General features: G+C 38.8%; 1 pseudogene; it reads left to right on the top strand.

Annotated features, from left to right (window-relative positions):
* The first annotated feature begins 567 nt into the window (after nucleotides 1-567).
* On the top strand, nucleotides 568-10,308 carry LOC144464205 (zinc finger BED domain-containing protein 5-like; annotated as a pseudogene).
* The last annotated feature ends 11,192 nt before the right edge of the window (nucleotides 10,309-21,500 follow it).

The raw sequence follows: 21,500 nt of genomic DNA, 5'->3' as shown, positions 1-21,500 counted from the left end.
ACTCAAATAACAAGCAAACATGTCTGTCTAACCATAAAACACAACTGGCAGATGCCCAAATGACGTTACTTGCAGATCCCGATTCATGTATCATTAAATGAATGTACGAACGTTTCCGTTAAGTCTCAACGGTTGCCCCCCTCCCCCCCAGTGAAACCAGCAAAATGGTGGTGTTGAATTGCTAACATTAAATGAATGAATTACTGTGGCTTCAAACCCAGTTAATTATTAAAGTAAACTAGATATGGTGTCTGCTGACTTTATGGAATGAGCGACTGTTTTGCTATACTGTCCTAAACTGCATTTTACTTGGTGTAATTTTGGTAACAAGCACAGTAGAACATAAGCTAACATTAGCAGCTAACGTTAACGTTAGCTTACTGTTCGACAGCCCTGCTGAACAAAACAGGAAGCTTACTGTATCTGGATTTTCTTAGAGATATTAACTGACTAATAAGCAGTTCCATTAGATAGTTTAAATTAAACTGCTAATGGATACTTACCGAAGAGTCCGACAGCACCCCAGGCGAAGCAGCCTCTATCTTCCTCCCCTTTGTCTAAAGCAGCGGTTTTCAAAGTGTGAGGCGCGCCTCCCCAGGGGGGCGCCAGAGGACTTCAGGGGAGACGCGAAAAGAAAGGAAAAAAAGTGTATCATCTGGTTAGCTAACTACAGCAAATGGATCGATTTTTAGTACCTCAGGTGAAAGTGAGAGTGGGCACAGAGGCGAGCAGAAAACGGAGGAAGTATGACCCTGATTATTTAAGGTTTGGTTTTTCATGCATTGGTGCTGACGATGCTCCGCTGCCACAGTGTGTTATTTGCAAAGAGGTGCTAGCTAACGACAGTATGCGACCATGTAAACTACGGCGCCACATTGAAACTAAGCACCACAATTTAACAACCAAGCCGCAGGAGTTTTTTGATAGGAAGTTTAATGAATTGCGGTCACAGAAGAAAGCCATCCTGACATTTGGTACTGTAAATACCAAGGCAACCGAGGCATCATACCGCGTAGCGTTACGCATTGCGAAGGTGGGGAAACCCCACAACATTGGTGAGACATTGCTCCTCCCTGCTGCCAAAGATATGTGTTCGTAATGATGGGCAAAGCTGCTGCTGCCAAGCTGGATGCCATCCCGATGTCTGACAACACCATCCAGTGCCGCATCTCTGACATGGCAGCTGATTTGAAGGAGCAGGTGCTGGACGCTATCTGTGAGAGCCCTTTCTTCTCCATTCAGCTGGATGAGTCCACCGATGTGGCTAACTGTGCACAGCTAATGGTGTATGTGCGCTTTATTAAAGAGCTCAGTGTCCAGGAGGAGTTTCTGTTTTGCCATCCTCTGCTGGCGCGCACTACAGCAGCAGAAATCTTCAAGGCTTTGAATGACTTCATTCAGGAACATCATATTGACTGGAGCCGCTGTTGTGGAATATGTACTGATGGTGCGAGGGCAATGACAGGCCGCCACAGCGGTCTAGTAAAACAGGTGCAAGCAGTTGCGCCCGCCGCTGTTTGGTCACACTGTATTATCCATCGCCAGGCCTTGGCAACCAAGAGGATGCCCAAAGAGCTGCGCACGGTCCTGGATGAGGCAGTAAAAATTGTAAACCTAATTAAATCACGTGCCATGAATGCCCTTCTCTTCTCTATTCTCTGCAGTGAGATGGGGGCTCACTTCCATCAGCTGCTCCTGCACTCCGAGGTCCGGTGGCTGTCGCGGGGCAAGGTCCTCACCCGCTTGTGTGATCTGCGTGAGGAAGTCCTCCTCTTCCTCGCCGAAATCGACTCCCCACTGGTGAAGCATATGGAGGACGCAAAGTGAGTTGCAATGCTGGCATATCGGTCTGATATCTTTGACCGGATAAACACACTGAACACTTCTCTGCAAGGCAAAGAGTGCCATGTCTTTTTGGCACACGATCAAGTCTCTGCATTCAGGAAAAAGTTGGACCTCTGGTGCGCTCGTGTTGAACAGGGCTTGGTGGAAATGTTCCCAACCTTGGAGGATGTTGTGGAGCAAACAGGACTGCAACTGAACTGTGTACAACAGGTGGTCATTGCACATTTGAAGGGGTTGCGTGAGCAGTTTGGAGACTATTTTGGAGAGGAGACCTTGGCAAATCAATGGGTGAGAAATCCGTTCTCTTTCCCAGTGACACCCCGTGATGGACTGACCCTGCAAGAGGAGGAGGCCCTTGTCGAGCTGAACTCTAATATGGACTTGAAACAAAAGATGGGTGAAGTGTCGCTTGCACACTTCTGGCTGTCTGTGGAGACTGAGTTCCCCCACCTCACCAAAAAGGCTGTAAAAGTGTTCATCCCCTTCACCTCCACTTACCTGTGTGAGTGTGGATTTTCCGCATTGACAACGATTAAAAGCAAGTACCGGTCACAGCAGTGGGTAGAGGATGATCTGCGTTTATTCCTTTCTACAGTGCATCCCCGCATCAACCGCCTGTGCGCATCAAAGACACAGACTCACTGTTCCCACTAAAATCGAGGTGAGCAAATGTGTTGTGTGCAGTGTTTTAACGTTAATGTGGCTTAACGTTGGATGAGTGAAAATGTGTTTAAAAAAAATCAGTTGAAAAGTTAAATTGTAAATTGTATTTTTTTTTTACAAAAAGATGTTTAAATGTATTCAAAATATGTTTAAAAACACACAAAGGTGTTAAAATGTGTAAAAAAAAAGATGTTAAAAACAAAGGTGTTAAAATGTGTTTTAAAAAGATGTTAAAAACAAAGATGTTAAAATGTGTAAAAAAAAAAAGATGTTAAAAACAAAGGTGTTAAAATGTGTTTTAAAAAGATGTTAAAAACAAAGATGTTAAAATGTGTAAAAAAAAGATGTTAAAAACAAAGGTGTTAAAATGTGTAAAAAAAAGATGTTTAAAACAAAGGTGTTAAAATGTGTTTTAAAAAGATGTTAAAAACAAAGGTGTTAAAATGTGTAAAAAAAGATGTTAAAAACAAAGGTGTTAAAATGTGTAAAAAAAAGATGTTAAAAACAAAGGTGTTAAAATGTGTTTTAAAAAGATGTTAAAAACAAAGATGTTAAAATGTGTAAAAAAAAGATGTTAAAAACAAAGGTGTTAAAATGTGTAAAAAAAAAGATGTTTAAAACAAAGGTGTTAAAATGTGTTTTAAAAAGATGTTAAAAACAAAGGTGTTAAAATGTGTAAAAAAAGATGTTAAAAACAAAGGTGTTAAAATGTGTAAAAAAAAAGATGTTAAAAACAAAGGTGTTAAAATGTGTTTTAAAAAGATGTTAAAAACAAAGATGTTAAAAACAAAGGTGTTAAAATGTGTTTTAAAAAGATGTTAAAAACAAAGATGTTAAAATGTGTAAAAAAAGATGTTAAAAACAAAAAAAGATGTTAAAAACAAAGGTGTTAAAATGTGTAAAAAAGATGTTAAAAACAAAGGTGTTAAAATGTGTTTTAAAAAGATGTTAAAAACAAAGATGTTAAAATGTGTAAAAAAAAAGATGTTAAAAACAAAGATGTTAAAATGTGTTTTAAAAAGATGTTAAAAACAAAGGTGTTAAAATGTGTTTTAAAAAGATGTTAAAAACAAAGGTGTTAAAATGTGTAAAAAAATATGTTAAAAACAAAGATGTTAAAATGTGTAAAAAAATATGTTAAAAACAAAGATGTTAAAATGTGTAAAAAAAAAAGATGTTAAAAACAAAGATGTTAAAATGTGTAAAAAAAGATGTTAAAAACATACAAAGATTGTGTTTAAAAAAATATTTAAGCACATTCACAGATAAAGATGTTTAAAATGTTTTAAAAATATGTTCAAGAACATACAAACATGTTTAAAAAAAATACAGATGTGTATGACATTTATTCTTGAAACCTTTTTTTTAAGCCTGCGTGGAACATACAAAGCAACATCAATAACAGTAATAAAAGTAATAATAATGGGGGGTGGGGGGGCGCAGCTGCTTTTGAGTTCTCTTAGGGGAGACCCACTATCCCACACTTTGAAAACCCCTGGTCTAAAGCACACGTAAAGGGCGACCCCTTCCCGCCTCTTAAAGTAACACACCCATTGTGTTAAACTGGTTGCCGCCAATTAAAGTAACACACCCACTGTATTAAACTGGTTGCTGCCAATTAAAGTAACACACACATTGTGTTAAACTGTCCAGCACATTAAATGTGTTAAGTTTTCTGTGCATTTTGTACACAACTTGTGTTGAAATCCACACAAAATGTGTTACACAAGTAACAAGACATTTTTTGTGTCATTTTTTAACACACTCTTCTAAGAGTGCATGCCCCCACCTGCCCCAACCGGAGGCCCCATCACGCCACCAGAGGGCCACATACAGGGCCACCCCCCGACCCCCGAGGCAGTCCAACACAGCCTAGCCCCGCATCCAACCACCTATTGAATATAAATCTTATCAGTTATATGAATATTAGTAATCTTATTATAATCATAGTTATAATGTAAAATAAATAATTAAGACAGTAGCAACCAAGACAACAGCTGAATACACAAATAAATACGTAAATTCATACAAAGAAAAAAAGAAGGGAAAAAAATGCAGAGAATAGAGGTGATGATAATCATCATGATACACACATATATACATTTTACGTATTATTTCCAGGTAGAAGTATTGAGGGAGATCGAGAAAGGAAGAAATCAGAGATTATTTGTAATTGTAAAAAAAAAAAAAAAAAAAAAAATATATATATATATATATATATATATATATATATATATATATAAACAAATACAGTCATTTGTAAGGGGAATACAGTCATTGGTTGTAAGAGGAATCAGCATTGAAGTTATTGTAAAAAAGGGGGACCAAGTGTTTTCGTAGGATGTGATGTTATTTTTCAAAGCAGCTGTAAGTTTTTCTAGATTTGAGTGATCTGTTTGAGGATTAAGCCAATGGGTTATGGAAATCTTTGTTATGTTTTTCCAGTTCAATAATATGGTCTTCTTGGCAATGGTTAATGATATTAGCACGAATGATTTGTGTTGGCTGGGTATATGTAATGAAGAAAAGTCAACAAGTAATGCAATGATTGGGCATATGGGGATGCTGAGGCCCAGCATCTCAGATAGCCTGCTCATGACCTCCGACCAGAAGTTTTGGATGGGTGGGCAATGCCAGAGTGCGTGAATGTAATTATCTACTGAGGTTAATAAGAATGAACAGGTATTGCTTTGGCTGAAGCCCATGTGGTAGAGTTTGTGTGTAGTAATATGAGTTCTATGAAGGACTTTGTACTGTATTAGTTGAGTTTTAGAGTTACATGTCATGGAGAATGTGTTGTTGCATATGTTTTGCCAGTTGGCATCTGTCGGTAGGTTATTGAGGTCTGTGGTCCATCTGTCTGTTGGAATTGATATTGTTGTGTCGTTGAATGCTAGGAGCTTGTATATTTGAGATAATATTTTCTGAGGTTTGAGTGATTGTAGTTTGGCATATAGGGAAGGACTGTGATTATTAAAATTTGTGATGTTGATGCTTTTCTTTATGACTTCTTTTAACTGTATATATTGGAAGTAGCAGTGAGTTGGTATGTTATATTCTTTCTGGATATGGTCGAAGGTTATGAACAGGCCACCACTGAGTAGCTGTCCCAGGCTGGTTACTCCTCTCTCAATCCAAAATGAAAATGCAAATGGTTTTTTTATTGATTAAAAACATGGGGTTATTCCATAAAGGGGTATGAGAGGATGGTGAGAGGCTGTAATGAAGAATTTCATTTGATTTCCACCGGGCGGTTAAGGTAGTGTTGATGGTATTGTTGTTTTTGTAGCATGGAAGAGTTTTTATGGATTTATCCATAAATGGGAGAGTGCGGATGCTTAATTCTTGAGTTAGGTTATTTTCGATTTCTAGCCATGGTGAATTGATGTCATTTGTCCAGTGACGGATGTACAGTAGTTGATGTGAGAGAAAATAGAGAGAGAAATTTGGAGCCCCAAGTTCTTTATGTTTTTGCAAAGTGGATAGTTTGATCCCACCAACTCAAGCAGCACTCAAAGAGCATGCCAAACGTGCATGTTATGAGGCTGGATATGTGTGGGGACAGGCATTGACAGCCACAAATGCCAAGCCCCTCCGACTGGGGATGGATGAAACAAGATGAAGAGTGGAAAATCTTTTGGACTCCTCTTCCACCTATTGCGGAGAATTGTTGGGAGTTGACCAGATGTGGGTGCACGAAGGCATGTACTGGAAGGTGTTAGTGCTTCAGATATGGACTCACTTGCACATGTCTATCAGTCCCTCCAGAAAAACGCGATTATGCGATGGCATAATTCAACGCATAATCAGCCAAAGTCCGCATATTCATGCGGGGGCCGCATTTTTTCAAAGACGCCGCACTTTCGCCGCATAAATCGCCAGTTTCCGTGTAAAATGCACAAAATATGCGGGGCTTGCATGATTTCATAATCCTCGCATTTTTGTTGCAAGAGGGGTTTTCCTTGTGAACGCTCTCTGTAATGTACAAACAACTGTTGTGTCTCTCTGAGGCTTGCTGTGCGTGTCACGTAATGAGACAGAGCGCGCACTAGGCAGAGTCGGTGTGATGTTTCTTCTCCTCCTGTGGGGAGGATGGAAGAAACCTTCCAGTGAAATAACTCTCGATCTAAAAGAGCTGGTTATGATTTTAGGCATGAATGGGATTCAGCCTCAGAGTAGCTGCGCTCCCGTCATCTCTGATAACGAGACAAGACGAGGAGACTGAAAGCGCACATAAATCACTCACTCTCTTACGAAGTCAGGGCTAAGAGAAGTGCTGTCTTTAATGACAGTAGTTTGAGAGAGACTTGTGACAGAGGCTCGAAGGGAGGTTCTCCCAGAGCACGTAACACCAGGGGTAAATCCCACTGCGGTGCCAAAGGGCGCGTGACAGGTCTCTGTCGCCTGACACCTTTCAAAAAGCGCTTAACCAGTGGGTGCGCAAAAACGGATCTCTCTCCATAGCCTTCATGACATAATATATATTTTATTTATTTATTTTTACATAAGTTGTAGCATATTCTAGCTACAGAACTTGTTTGACTCAGCAGTGTTTTGTAAGTTTGAGCCATGTGTTTATTAAGGTCTGAAATAAAACAAGATGAGAACTTAAATATTCCCTGCACTTTCTGTGATGTAGTATGGTTGCTTATCATAGGAAGTAATTAGAAATGACTACTTTAAGGTAGTAGCCTAGTGAGAACAGGGTGTTGGGGGAATCACTTTTTTCCTCTTTTTCATCAAACCGCAGTTTTTGCAAGTTCCCGCAATTTTTGCAAGTTCCCGCAATTTCATCGCATGAAATTGCATAAATATCCCACATATTCCATCGCATTTTTTAAGAAAACGTGCTGCATAATCAAGGATTTTTGCCCGCAACAATCACAAAAAACTCCGCATTTTTCTGGAAGGACTGGTCTATGTAGTTGCCCCTACTAAATACTTATGTGCGTAGGCCTAATATTTTTGCCAGGGTTGCTCCCCCTTGGCCACCTGTGTTTTCAGGTATAGACCCATGGCTCGGCTCCCCATTACCACATCAGTGCATATTCAGTTTTAACAGTGAAGCACATTTTAGTTTAGTTCTTTAGTATATTGCTCAATTATTATTTTGGAGCACTGTCCGTTCAGAACCACAGCTGTGCTACTTTAGTATTCCTACTTTTTGTTTCCCCATCCCTTAGTATTTATTTGACAAAGTTACTGCCTGTTAGTTTAAAAAAAAACAAAGGCAAAAAAAAAAAAAAACCTCCCTTGTGACTGTTACCTTGTCGTGGTAAGGGAGCTTGTGTACTTCACAGAAGCCTGAGAGCTATGCCGTTGGAAGGCAACTTCTGGCAGGTTTTACCAAATTGGACAGGTCAAGGGCAAGGAGTAAGACAAAACACAGTCAAACACAGGAACCCAAAAAATGTATATGGGGAAATATATAATTTAAAGATCCAGGTGTCCGTATTGACAAAAGTTTCAATATGTCTGTATGTGAGGCCCGATCTGAGCAGCTAACTGCTACTAGCTTGAGCGATAAGCTGACAGGCAGCAATCAGACCTTCATTTATTTGTCAAATTGTGTGGCTGTACTCGCAATAGATTGTGAATCAGCTTTTATCAAATGTTTTATGTCTTACACGCTGATTTAGACAGCACGCTAGTTCGGCTCATAGCAAATTTTTACTAATAAGCTAAAATGATAGCTGCCTATATGAAGACTAGGGCTGCAATATATATCGTTTGAACACTGCCATCACGATGTGCGCATGTGCGATAGTCACATCGCAGGACATATGATGTTTTCTATTTTAGAGCATGTAAACTTCAGAAAAGCAGCTCTGAAGAGAGCTCCTTGCTCCACTCCGCTCGCCTCTCTGAGCACTCAGCCGCCCCTCCCCCTCTCATGCACACACTGCAGTCACACACTGAAAATTAGTGACATGCAAGAGGGCGAAACGGTAAAGGAGGATTTATGCCTGGTACACACTACACGACTTTTCTGCCCATTCTGAAAGTCACTATGTCACATTAAATGATTGTGGAGTCATAAAATCGTGCCGTGACTTGGCCGACAGACATGACACACTACACGATGGTACACACCATTATCCCTGGTCGTCTTTCACGACATGTGTGATGTCATCAGGTTATTATTGTCCTATTTTTATTACTTTTACTATTATTTCAGTCACTGTGTCTGTTCATGTGCCAGCCGAAATGTTCTAGTCACATAAAAAGCGCCAGCAGATGGCAGGAACTCCATTTGAAGTGCCGTATGTAAACATGCAAGCCACTGTATCCTCCACAACCAAGTTCCTATAAATGTTTCACAATAAAAGCCTATTTAGAAAATGGAGGGTTTCTCTCAGCCAAGGTTATATAAAAATATAAAGACACAGAGAGAATAATAAATAACGGCCCTTTTATAATGTAGTCTGTTTCAAATGAAGCTGGTAGCCTCTGCAGTTGTGGTCAGTAAAAGCCCCACCACTGTTTTTAAATTTTCTTACTTTAAGTCGTCTGGTGAAAATTCTTGTGTTTTTTAATATCACAATATATACTGCAAAAAACAAAAATTGCAATGTCAGTTTTTTTCCAATATCATGCAGCCCTAATGTAGACTAACTTGGTTTGACACTTATTGTAAAATTGGGCAGATACTTATCAGCGGAGAGGGAACAGGACATGAGGACAGAGGATAGGAGGACAGCAGGACTGACTTACAGTGACTGATAATCTAAACTTCACTCAGTATTGTCATGTCAGGAATACTATTTATATAGTAGCGTTGCTGTTGTAAAAATTACTGTTGCTGCTCTGGAAATATTTAGTTATAATCCAAATATTCAGTTATCCTGTTCTGAATTTATTCTTTTTTAATTAATATATTTTCTAAAAAGCAATTACTTAGAAATGAAAAAGAACCGATAAGTATTGATAAAAGTAGTAGTATCGATAAAATCTTAATGATGCCCATCCCTAATGTTGACTGTTTTCATTTGGTGCATTATCAGTTTAAGATACTCAGTTTTCTATGTCTTTTAGAGTACATCACAGGAGGGCCCTGGTGCCCAACACCTCTCCACTACAGCCAGATTCCAGGATGTAGGATGCCACACGGACCCTCCACAAACTGTCTCAGTGGCCACACAGTCTGTGGCATCTCAAAAGATGATAGTGATCAGCACCCACCTGTACAGGGTGACTCTGAGGGAGCAGCCCAAGAAGCAAAGGTATGTAACACAGACATTATGTGTTTTTGTGTTTGAGATACAACACCTGGAAATATTTTACAGTACTGAAATGATGTGTCCCAAAAGCTTCAGAATATATATTTCTGCATCGCATTATCACATGCCTTTGACTTTGTTATGATGTTAGGAAGGAGGAATCTGACCAAAAATGTATTCTTTTAGTTTAGGCTGTAAAAACAGACCCAACATGCAGTAATTTGAAAATAATTTTATTTTTATTACCAACATAATAACATCAGATAAAAAAATATAAAATAGTTGTGGCAACACTTGAAATATAAACAAGAAGGGTGGATTCATGGAAGCACTTAATTTAAAAACACAAGGAAATCAATATTTAAATTCAAAATTTTCTGCAGATGACCTGATGAGTCTTCAACCATAATCCCCATCCCAAAGGACCTGGCATCCCAGTATCAGAGACCCTCAAAGGAGGAAGTGGTTGCCTTACATGAGTCTAGAGCTTCAGCCAAGGGGGCAACTGGAGATCAAAGCAGTGACCAACCGGATCAGAAAACTCCTGGTGTATCCAACACAGGACGGGATGAACACCTAAATGTAAAGAATTGGACACTATTTGTGTTGCAGACAAAATGCTGTGTTTATATTTATACATCTTTATATTGTATATTATTTAGTACATTTTTTTGTAGTTTTTCTTTTTTACATGTGCTAAAAATAAAGTTCTTTTGACAAAAGACTTACAGTTTGTCTTTTCTTTATTGGGTTTTTTGATATAATTAATCCTTAGTGTTCATAAATTGAGTTTGCACATTACATTACATTCTCATTACATGTAAAATGCACTCTTCTTCAGTTCTGTGCTGTTAGTGTCCATAGTCATACCTGTAAATGTTAGATGCTCTGCGGGGTGAACAAATACAGATCCAGGAAGCAACATGTGTTTTACTAAGAAACTTTGATTTCATATAAACAGTGACGGACTGGCCATCTGGCATTTGGGCAAATGCCAGAACGGCTGCATGGTTCTGAGGCCGCCGGCCGGAAGGCAAAAGAAAAAAAATTAAAAATTAAAAAATTAAAATAAATAAATAAATAAATAAATCTTCTCTTGGCGGCCAAAAACATTTTTATCAGCTACAATATACATATAAGTAGCAGCCTAAATATAATTTTAAATAAATATGAGTGAAATGGGGCTACCAGTAATATAAAGTGTTTTTGGTCATCAAGCATTTTCTCACGATCATTGAGTGATGACATTTGACATCTGACAAGCGACAAAGGAATGATGGGTAATGCACTCAACGTCAACGACAACATCACAACAAGAAAAGAAAATGTATCGAGGCACGAAAAGACGGGTGGAGAAGGGTGGAGCGGAGAAAAAGAGAGCCAAAAAAAGGAAAGCTATGCTCGCGGAGAGTGAAAAGTATGCGAAAATATCAGATTTATTTACAAAAAGTGTTTACCCACTGGCGACAGACCGAGCACCTCTGCAGCAAGTGCAGCTAGCAGTACGGCCTCTGCCTCAGAGAAGAGCAAACTCCTTCGCAGCCTGCTAACTACTTAAAGGTAAGACATAATAATAATAATAATAATAATAAATAATAATAACTTAATTTGTATAGCACCATTCAAAACGGAGTTACAACGTGCTTAACAATAAAAACAATTACACAATAAAAACAATTAGTACATAAAACATCAAATAATTTAAAAACAGTTACAATAATTAATTACCATCAATTAAGAAAAGACCATACGATAAATGTGAGTCTTAAGAAGAGATTTAAAAGAAGACACTGAGAGACACATATTTATTTTTATACTCTAGCTGTGCAGTGCTCTTGTCATGTTTTGGTGAAGCTATTGTAATATGCATTGTGGTTGGTGTAAGATTTATGTTTCTGTTGTTATAATTTGGTTGTGCTGTATTCTGTCCAAGAGGGGGCGCCTATGGTTAATGGTGGAAGTAGGCTAAGCCTTTAGGATGAAGTTGTGTGGTGTTTGATTTGATTTCAGATTTTCGTGTTTTGGTAGACATAGAGCTAGTATTATTAACTGAGGTTATTAGTCTGGCCTTTGAACGTGCCTGAATTTATGGGGGTTCTGCTGCTGCCTTATTATCTTGTGTGCTGTGCATTGTTGTCTACTGTACCAGTGCAATTGTAGTGAGTTGATTGCGTGGTGTGTGTTCTGAATTTCTGCATTCTCATCATATGGTTAGCTTTCCACATGCTCCCATGCAAGCCACTAATCAGTTTTATCATTCATAATGATTGTGTCTGTATATCTCCTCTTCTATTGTGCATCAAGGCAGTGAGTGAGTGTGTGAGTTTCTATGGTAGTTGTGGAACACTCTGTGTCTCTGTGGCGCTCTGACACGTTCCGCCAATGGTTGTGTTTTTTTATGTTAGTATGTGTAAAATCATCAATCATAGAACCTAGTAATATGTGGGAGGGGGGATATGAGACACCACGCCTGTTCTTTCACAAATAAGGAACTGATGATCTAAAATTACTTAAAAATGCATATTTTTTTGTGAAATAATATGAAAATTTTTCACCCCTGGCTGGCCAACGCACCGCCATGAAACTGTGATACATTGGTACATTGTACATATTGTACATTACAAACACAAGGTGAATATTTTTATAAAATGCAGCTACATTTTAGTGGAATGGTTTCAGTAAACATGACAGCTAAAACATCTGAATGTACCAGTTATTTCTATTCATTTGTTTTGTATAATACAGAAATCTGTCATTTCAGTCTGCTGTGGTAAAATTGATGAATTCATGGGTTAAAACTTGCGTGGTTTTAACAGGGAATGTGTTAGAAGCAGAATTTACTTTAATTTTAGTATTTTTACCCAACACAAGCTACTTAAGTCAGATCATAGATAAGCCTGCTTAGATTAAAAAGGAGTTATGCTTTACACCATGTCATATAACAGCTGAGTGCTGCTGTTGGTGTTTCCACATTATGTAGTAACTATATTGTAGTAACTTATGTAGTGACTATATTGTTAGAAACCTTTTGTACTCTGCAGCAGACGTTTTTAATTCAGTCAGAGGACAGACATACAGTTGTTCCCATAACGTCAAATAAGTTACAGTTATCTTGTTAAAGCTGAAATATAAGACGGCTACAAAATAAAAACTTAACACTGAGGAGAAACGTCCAGCTCCAGTGTTTGTTTCAAAGCAGCTTTGGAGTCTGTCGACTTGTGTTTCTTCACTCAAATTGATAATGGTGGACAGTCACTGTTGTTAGCTTAGGCTTTAGCTTTAGCCTCAGAGGTGTTGTTTACACCAGCCTCTGGAGGTGAAGTCAGCTAAGGTAAAGGGCATGACGTTTCCGATCCACGCTCTAAGGTTGCACCAATCACAACAAACTGAGCGAGCTGACCAATCAGAGCAGACTGGGCTGCTGGGGAGGCGGGACATAAGCCCAGACACAGCATGTCAGACAGAGGTGTTGCAGCACTGAGCAGTGTTACACAAATAATGTGTGTTTTGAACAGTAAAGCTCATAAATCTATTTCACTAGACCCCAATATTACATATTTATACCAATATGACCCTGAAAAAAAGCATAATATGTCCACTTTAAATGTTCTCCCCCTGCTTTCTTTACAACTTTTGGAATAAAGTTTTCTCCTCCAGCACACCGACTAGGGGGCGCTGTGCCATGCGGCTATTATACTGTATGCAGCTATTACAGTGGAAAATACGGGTGCGCATGTGTAAATTAACAGTCCCTTTATTCCAAAAGTTGTGAAGAAAGCAAGGAAGGAACATTTAATAAAGCCCTGGAGGGCCGGAGTGGATGAACCCGGTTAAAGAGTACCCGCCCGGACGGGATGCTCTAAAACTAAAGCGAGCGCGCCTGCAAGGAGGCAGGGATCATTTCATTGGTCAGCAATAAACCTGGTGTTCTGTTGCTTGGGGGATTTTGTTACACAAAAAAATCCAAGCAAGGCAGAAATCTGAGAGCAGAAATTCCACAAGTGCACAGAAGCAGCTTGCCTGTGAGGAGAAAAGCTGAAGCTGAAGCAGGGAATCTGTGCAAGCAACATTGTATCTGAGTGCGAGCACACAGTTTGAGCAGAAACAGAGTAGATCTAAGCACAAGCAGAGGGTATTTGAGTGCGAGGGCAGGGTTTTGAGGGACAATATTACAAAATCTGAACCTGAAATCAATAAATAATGATCTCAAATTGATATACCACTCTCTTGAATAAAGTTAGGAAAAAAGCTCTATATAAGACAAAATGACTGAATGGAGGTGATCATCACAAATGCTCACATGTGCAGTGCACACTTCATATCAGGTTAGGGAAAGATTTACTGTTGTCGGGATGAATAACGTTATGTGAATTAAGTTATCATGTCCATCAAATCAAAAAATTGGCAGAGGTGGGTAGAGTAGCCAAAAATTGTACTCAAGTAAGAGTAGCGTTACTTTGAAAACAGGGGCGGAAATCCCGGGGGGGGACAGGGGGGACATGACTCCCCCTTCAGTAAAGCTGTACCCCCCTAGAATAATCTGAGACACAATTAATAATTTTTGAACAATGCAGTAGTATTTATTAAAAGCACAATGTAAGCGGTGCTCATTATAAAAGCGCAATAATGTGCTATTTAAATCTTAAAAGATTTAGTCCCCCCCTCTCATTGCTAGTAGTGGTATATCCCACACTCTTTCCAATGGGCAGGGCTAGCAGCCGTTAGTACTTGACAGCAGTTGCAGCGCGTGGCTGGACCCGCTGCTCACATCGCACGGGGTAAGATGTACACTCACACAGACACAGTTTAACTTACACAAGTTACAACACATCCCATTTACTGTTACAACAAGCCCCAGGCCCAGGCTGATGATATAAACTGTCTGCAACATTTCTCCTGCATTGTTCAAAAGCCTACTCAATTACGAGTGCTGCTAAGCTAAAAGCTAATGATTAAGCTCAGAGTTTAGTGATAGTCAGAGAGGACAGGAGAGAAAGAAGAGGAAGAGGACAGGACAAGAGCAGTCAGTGGCGGAGTGGCTCGTAGCTAATGTCTGTAGGCTCTCCACCTGTCAGAGAGACAAACATGAATGACGTGCAGACGAGGAGCGGCCATTACGCGCGACTATTACGCACGGCTGTGGCGGAACGGCTTGTAGCTAATGGGTACCTGTCTGTAGGCTCTCCTCCTGTCAGTGAGATAAACATCAAAGACGTGCAGACGAGGAGCGGTCATTACGCGCGACTATTACGCACGGTTGTGAGGTGCGCAGCGGCAGATCTCACAGCACAGTTTATAAACCAGTTTACCAGTTTAATTGCAGGAAATGTTTAGTTTTAGTTTTAGTTTAGTTAGTATAGACATTCACTCTGCCTGTTGGAGAGATAGAGAGAAGATTAAAGCGTCAAATTGCGGTAAAAGATACTGTATAAAAGACAGGCTACAACTTTTTTTTCCTTGTCCCCCCCTGGAATTATTCTCTAAAATTTTACTGTTTACTGTCCCCCCCAGCTATGAAATGGGATTTTCACCCCTGTTTGAAAATATATTACTCAAGTAAAAGTGAAAAGTAGGTAATCAGACAGACAAAAATCTAAAATAATGTGCAAATTCTGGTATTTTCAAATAATAAAATAAAAAATTAGTAAAACTAAATAACATTGTTACAAAATAACAAATCAAGGCACAAGAAACACAAATTTCCAAGTCTCATTTTTCACAACATAAAGCTTTTGAAACCAATACCTACAGTAGGTAATGTAGGTATGTTTAAATAGTGCAAACTACTTCCAGTGACAAGATATACCGTATATTGTATATTCACTTGCCCTCCAAATGGCACAGCAGGCTCAGCAGATAGAACATAACATTAGAACAGGGCAGCTTGTGTACACACAAGAAGTCTCACTTTACCATAAACTGTGTGGGTGTGTGTCTGTGCATATTTGGTTAAAACGTGCTTGTTCTTCACTCAGTGAAGTGACAGTTAAGCTTCAGCAGTAGCTGGCTCTCAGTGTTCTTGCAGTGAAGCTGTTTTGGCAGACACAGAAGACATTGATTTTGCACTGCATGAAAGCAAAACATGCTTTGTATATGAGGCCAGCGGTGTTCATCCTCTTCAGTTTTAGCATTGGAGACAGTTGCTGCTGCCATTTTTCATGTGTTATTTCATTCCCTGTCTGCTACGTGGGAAGAGTTTGTGCCACTATGCTGCCACAGTTTGTGTGTCGTGTGACTGCATGGCTATGTCTTATTGGTGAAATGGAGTCATGTGATTATTTTTGCTATGTCTGATTGGTGAAACGGAGTCATGTGATTATTATTGCTACGTCTGATTGGTGAAACACAGTCATGTGGTATATCCACTGGCAGCATCTCTCTGGCAGAAATAAAGCATATCTAATGTGTAGAATAAATGGTTAAAAAAAAAGAAAAAGTAATGAGTTGAGTGTTGCCCAATGTAAATTGGGGAGGTATTAAGAGAAATATTGGATTTTTCCATAACGCTAACTTTTTAGTGCATTAGCTAACGTTAGCTTTGATAGCAAATCATACTGGAGGAAACCATTCAAGTTTGGTCCTCCTTTGTAAGATTGACATAGTAATCAACCACAAAGCCAGCCATCCCACCTCCAACAATCCTGTCATATCATCTGTCCACTGAGTGAGAGCGTATGGGTCGGCCAGTCTGGTCCTGTTGGTCAGGGTTTACTTTTTCAAGTAACACTCCTGGGGAGTGAGGGACCTGACATGGTGCATTCATAAATTCAGTCTGACCCTCTACACTATAATGAGAGCCCTGTTGGTCGAAGAAACGGAGCATTATATTTCTATATGAATTAATAAACGGTCAAGTTAATCACACATTCACTCCACTTGGTGCTCTGCTCCGAGAGTGTGGTGGATAACTGTAAATTCCAACAACGTTGTGAATTTACGAAGGGTCCAGTTTGTGTCAGTGTGCGCTCCGGCACTCAGAATAAGTATTTCTGAATGCACCACTTGTATTATCTTCCTCCACTGTCTAAAACAAGACAATAGAACATTCTAGCTAGTGCTAGCTAATGTCTGTGGACAATTGTTTTGCCTCCAGCTAAGCCCCGCCCGCCGAAAAATGTCCGACAGTTTACTTACTGTAAAAGGGTCCATACCTCAGATTTTAAAATCTCAAACATGCTGAGCTGAATCATTTTTCTTCCTCATACATGTTACTGCCTACGAACAACAACAGTTTCAGTGTATGTTAATAACGAGCAGGCAACCAGCACAACCCTGTGGTCTTGGTCCAGTTGTAGAACTTTAATGAACAGACAGTCACGTCAGTGTTACAGTTAACACACCAAGAGTCTGAGGGGAGTAAATGCCAATACAAAATTTTCACTAGTCTAATACTTCATACAAGTAGAATAAATTATACTATGGTAACATACACACATGCCAAACAGAAAGCAGAGCAAAACAAGCAGGAAAAGGACCAAGAGGTAAACTGGAGGGGTTGGGGTGAAAGAGCATATCTGTACATTGGGCCCTTACTGTTCACCTTGGTTTGCTGTAAGTGGAAAAATATATATACACAAGGTAGATGGTTAACACAGTCAGCATTCAAAGAGTTCTCATGGCTCTTGTGGTGGTGTACAGGGACGATAATATAAAAGCCTCTGTATGAGACAGTGATGATTGCCCTCACTATAGTTACACTTGGACACCAGCATCCAGTGGGAATGGAAGTGAACTCATCAAACTCAACTCAGTCTTATTTAATGGCATCATTTTTAAATTCATGATGAGCCAAGGATTTAATACTGAGCATCTCTCTGAAATGGCATCAAATACAGAACCAAAAACAAGAAAGAAAACTTTAATAATGCAGAAGCATATTTTGATTATTCAAGTTTTGTTTCGTATGGAATGACTTGATAGGTGGAATGATTCTCTGTTTGGTCTCTGTTTATCCTCCAGTCCATTAACTCTGAAGTGGTTCCCATCAAAGAGTACAACAAGTTTGATATGGTGGCATCTTTGCGCGCATTGTTGTTCCTCTCTGGAGCAGTGCAGGAGTTGCTGTGGAGAGTACAGTGGAGTGGAACGGCGAGGAGCTTTCCCTTTGGTCAGTATGGGTAATTAGAGTAAGGAAGATCTCTCTGACAGACCTCTTTCTCTTTGACTGCATTACACACCCTCAACTGAGTCCTTTATGAAACCATTGTAGTGTGTAGTGTTTGTAGCTCAGGCTGACATTACAAAACATTATGCAGATTATTTGACATATAAATTCTGTATACCAGAAATTCTAAAATGAAGGCCAGTATTCAAATAATGGTCATGACCAGTAAAATCAATGAATTTTTCTGTCATTAAGACAATTACTGTTTTCACTCACCAATTATTACGAATTACCTATACTGTGCAGATTTCTTTTTTCATCCCTGTTAAGCTACTGTAAATTAAACTCCCATAGCACACACTTCCTGCATATATTTCACATTAAAAAGGGAGAGTTGTACTTTTTGCTTGAAGGTTTTAATTTGAGACATCTATAGCCCTGTTTCAACCAAACACTTTTGGTATGGTACCTTTGGAACCAAAAGTAACCGTTTAGACATGGTACCTAGACCCTAGGCTTGTTTAGCATTTCCACTGTTAACAGTACTCTTATATGTGGGCTGGGTTGTTGTCATTCACTGCTCCGTCCACCACTCACCGTATTTCCTCTTCACCGGTGACATAGAGGTAAGTCTGCACCTCATTTATTGTCCACAGAATGAGGTTTCATACAGACGTTTTCAGAGCAAAATAGTGAGTGAGAGTCTCTCTCCATGGGATATTTAAAAATAGCGGGTTTGTGCATTTAGTCCTTCTCAGGTAAGCTCAGGGGTGTATTGTTGCTGTAGCCCAGAGGAATGAGGCTACACAACACGTGTGAGGATTAGAATATATGCACTCCACATCAACAGTGAGCTGGAAGGACACTTTAAGACTTTAGATATTGGCACCCGGTTGGGCAACCCGATCTCACTCTGAAGTTGTCAAATACCGACACTTGGTCAGTGACTTCCGGTGTCAAATACTGACAAAAAAAGCTGTCCTTTCATGTCAGCATGTTTGGCAGCCAGTCGTCACTATTGTTTAACGGTGCTCTGGGGTGTCAGGGGGAAACGAGTAGGGTGGCTGTGTGGATGGGTTCAACAACCACTAACTTTGACCTAGGAGGCCGGTGTTCACTTCCTATATGAATGTAAATCCAAACCCTGTTATTTTTGTCTATACCTAAACATGTGCTTTTATTGCCTAAACCTAACCAAGTACATTTGTTGTTGAAGGAAAAAAAAATTCAATTTGCAGTGATCGATGTAGTACATTTATTTTGAAAGAGACTATATGCAAACTGTACATTTCCTGTGAAAACAGACAATGTATGTAACAGGCTGAAGTTGACATGGTGTTTCAGAACAGCAACAACCAACAGGGTACCTTGCACATCATATCTTGATGTGGAAAGTCCATGACCAAACATCGATATTTGACAATGTCAGAGTGAGAAAGTGTTGACCAAGCCAAAATTTTGCATCTAAAACCATCCAAAAACATACTTTAGTTGCCATGAGCAGGTGACTTGAAAACAATGACAATAAACAGTTTGCAGGTATGCTCAATATGATCATTATGAACGGTTTGATATGTTGAAGAGAAACATACTCTACACAACGTCATATTTTCTACAAGGTACACATTTAGCAAGAATATAAGAGTTACTTCTGAAATTTACCAGAACTGTTAACTAGTTTAATTGTTATTGCAGGTATGACTCATCAAAATTGATTTCATATCTAAAGAGTTATTAAGGACAGTGCAACCCGGTGGTATTTTTCATAGATGTATGCAAGGAACAGACATTAAATTAATTACGGCTGAAAATAAAAAAGAACTGTAATGACTGGTACCAAGCTGCTAGTGTGACTGTCACACTTATTATCAGCTGCTCAGTCAGGAGCTTGTTTGACCTCAAACTACAGCCAAAGCTCTTCAGGAGTTCTTGTTGTTGATAAGAGGGACTGCAGTGTCAGAACGGAGGCATCTCTTCAGGAATGGCTGAATTAGACTGTATCATTCTCCTACAGAGGTTTTTTTTATCACCCCCACGTACACGCACACATTGGGTCCTGAAGGCTGACACATTTTTTTCTTTTCTTTTTCAGCTGCCAATATCTTGATGTTCAAATTCTATAGAGCTGACCAATTTCACATAAAAATTACAAAGTATTTATGGTAACCCCAGCATTGTATAAAGAAGGATTAGGGCCATGTAAAAGAAAAAGAAAATCAAAATCAAAATTTCAAGAATAAAGTTTGAAATCTAAGAGGGAAAAAAAGTCATTATTATGAGAATTACGTCGGAAATCTACAAGGATAAAGTCATAAATCTAAGGGAATAAAGATGTAACTATGAGAAAAGAATTCATTTTATTACAAGAATAAAGTCCTAAATTTACAAGAATAAAGTTGTAAGTTATATTTCAGGTGATATTATTACATTAACAATGTTACAAAACCACCCAAAAACTGTTTTCATTTTTCATTCATCCACAATGATCCTCACTGCTCCACTTCCATCAGTGTGCCTCCAGAAAAAAATATCCCCTGAAATTTGTTGTGTCATATTTCAGACTACATTATAGAAGGGTGCTGCAGGTGATTGCACATCTGGGTGATGCTGCACTGTGCATTATCATGTTCAGTATGTTTCCATTCATATTCCTAAAATGCACCCATTCTGCTTTGCGTCTGAAGGCTGCCTGAAAGCAGCAGGGATAAGGAGCTGGCCTCTGGTGTGTTTTTTCCTCGTGCCAGTGATCTGGGCCATCGTATGTGCGACAGTACATATGGTCTTTCCAGTTTTAATCAGTGACTTTTTTTCTCCAAAAATTATGAGTTTTATCTCATAATATTTCAACATTATTATTGTAGACTTATGACTTTATTCTCATAATATTATGACTTTATTTTCACAATATTATGAATTTATTCTCGTAGATTTACTACTTTATTCTCATAATATTATGACTTTATTCTCATATATTTATGACTTAATTCTCGTAATACTGTGACTTTATTCTCGTAGATTTACAACTTTGTTCTCATAATATTATGACTATTTTTGCAGATTTACGATTTATTCTTGTAAAATTATGACTTCTCTGGTAGATTCACGACTTTATTCTCATTATATTATGACTTTTTTTTCTTGTACGTCTGTATTCTCCAAGATTTATGACTTTATTGTCTTAATAATATGACTTTATTCTTGTAGATTTATGACTTTATTCTCGTAGATTTACGACTTTTTTTCTTTAACATGGCCCTAATCCTCCTTCACAGCATTGTGTTCTTCCCAAGTTAAAAAAACAAAACAAAACAAAACAAAAACGTTTTCAACTCGAAACACTAAAGCTGAGCCAGGACTAATCTGTCTGTGTAGGTCTATTATCTCTTAAAGACAGCAGCTCAAAATATTGATTTTGCTGATTTCTATTTGGTCATAAGTGCAACTCATTTAAATTTGAGGTAGAATTCATGAGCCATAAGCAAATCATACATGCATTTAAGAATAACAAAAAAAACAACAACCAAAAAACAAAACCAACCAAAAACCATGACTGTCCAGCTCACTTAATGCAAAGGTCCATGTTATAGATGGGGGGTGTGAGAAGCATCCAAGGCACTCCAAGGTAAAATCTGTTATTAATAAATAGATTACCAATGTGTTTCACCTTA

This window comes from Epinephelus lanceolatus, chromosome 8 (genome assembly GCF_041903045.1).
Source record: "Epinephelus lanceolatus isolate andai-2023 chromosome 8, ASM4190304v1, whole genome shotgun sequence".
Classification (NCBI taxonomy): Eukaryota; Metazoa; Chordata; class Actinopteri; order Perciformes; family Serranidae; genus Epinephelus; species Epinephelus lanceolatus.
Note: the sequence above shows the minus strand (reverse complement) of the source record. Positions and strands in the feature narration are given on the sequence as shown.